Raw genomic sequence first — 1791 nt, forward strand, 5'->3', positions numbered from 1 at the left:
AATTCTATATAGGAAATAATATAACATGCTCTCAAATTATGGGTATGGAAAATACTTTGAGTTGTATTCAAATACAGGTAGTCTCCAATTTATAACATATTTGATTCACTGGTTTTTGGATTTGTTTTGTACGGTTTTTTTTTTTACATCATATCATTAGTAATATGTACTATAAGCCATATTGCAGCATGAAATTTGCTGTTGTTATTCTCAGATTCATTTACTTGCAGATATTCAATGTTATAAGTTACAAATCTACTGATAATAAAAGATTACTGAAAACTGGGGGGCGGGGGGAGGGGAACAAAAAGGAAGCATTTGAATTACATCAGAACCAAATTACCATGAAGTAAGAATGTAATGTTGTCATAGGTTGGTAACTACCTGAATTTCTCAGAAAGTTTTTAGTACCACCTTCAAACCTCCCTCAAATCCAGAATTGGCCTTTTGAACTAAGCCTGACTAGTAATTTACAATTATCATGTATGACTTCCTAAAAGTTCCTTCTTCACCCTCATTCCTATTGACTAGTATTCAAAGAAGATTTTTGGATTCAAATAATTTGGAACATGACAGAAAACCATTTGCTAGTGATAGAGAAACAGCTTTTAAAAAAAAAAAAAAAAGCGGAGGCCAGGTCCTGGATGTGATAGATGAGTGATCATGCTGATGAATCCCAAAATAGTAAAATCAGGCAGAACACTGTTTTTTTTCTTTTCTTTTTAAACAGGGGAGAGTGCGAACACAGTCCCCCACTACCACAAATTATGCAGTCGAGTTTCCCACATTTGAGGAAATCGCAGGGGTCAGCACATCCCGAGTGCAGTGGATAAGCCTCGCCCTGGGAAAACCACCTCAGTGATCATGGGAACGCTGTTTTCTTATAGGGTTGCAAGAACTGATGAATTCCAAACTATGCAGCTCAGAAGCAAGGTTGCTAGTTCACATCCCAAGAACGAGAAGTCAGTGGATGATGAGTCAGATGCAAGATCAAGAATGTGGGAATTTTGCCAGAACACCTATATATGTTGGATGCAGGTCATACTCCCAAGGAAATACCTCCTTTTAACTGATCAGCTGCTCATATTCAATCACAAAATGTAGGATGATTACATAAGCACTGAGAATGATGGAGTACTCAATTTGACACATCCTATAAGAGTGTAATTTTTTATCCTGGTATTATGTTTGCCTGGTATTAGTAAGAGTTATACTCACTTCATAAAAGAAATGTGGAAGTTCGTCATCCTCTTCCATATTCTTTTTTTTAAAATCATTTTATTGGGTGCTCATAACACACATCACAGTCCATACATACATCCATTGTGTCAAGCACATTTGTACATTTGTTATCATCATCATTCTCAAAACATTTTCTACTTGAGCCCTCGGTATCAGCTCATTTTTCCTCTCCCTCCCCACTCCACCTCCCTCACAAACCCTTGTTAATTTATAAATTATTATTACTATTGTCATGTCCTACACTGTCCAGTGTCTCCCTTCACCCTCGATTCTGTTGTCTGTCCCCCAGGGAGGGAGTTATATGTAGATCCTTGTGATCGGTCCCCCCTTTCCACCCCACCCTCCCAATAGGCCACTCTCACCACTACTGGTCCTGAAGGGATCATCTGTCCTGAATTCCCAGTGCTTCCAGTTCCTATCTGTATCAGTGTACATGCTCTGGTCTAGCTGGATTTGTAAAGTAGAATTGGAATCATGATAGTGGAGAGGAGGAAGCATTAAAGAACTAAAGAAAAGTTGTATGTTTCATCATTGCTACACTGCACCCTG

At 38.4% G+C, this 1791-nt stretch overlaps 1 protein-coding gene and 1 non-coding gene across 3 annotated transcripts in view; both read right to left on the reverse strand.

Annotated features, from left to right (window-relative positions):
- DNAJB4 (DnaJ heat shock protein family (Hsp40) member B4) overlaps window positions 1–1791 on the reverse strand; it is an 81137-nt gene that overhangs the window by 27705 nt on the left and 51641 nt on the right. The gene's annotated exons all lie outside the window — the stretch shown is intronic.
- On the reverse strand, window positions 728–891 carry LOC115870275. Its single transcript, XR_004046641.1, has one exon. It is a non-coding gene; the product is annotated as a U1 spliceosomal RNA (small nuclear RNA).

Source organism: Echinops telfairi, unplaced genomic scaffold (genome assembly GCF_000313985.2).
Source record: "Echinops telfairi isolate 266 unplaced genomic scaffold, ASM31398v2 ScPeMD7_443;HRSCAF=831, whole genome shotgun sequence".
NCBI lineage: Eukaryota > Metazoa > Chordata > Mammalia > Afrosoricida > Tenrecidae > Echinops > Echinops telfairi.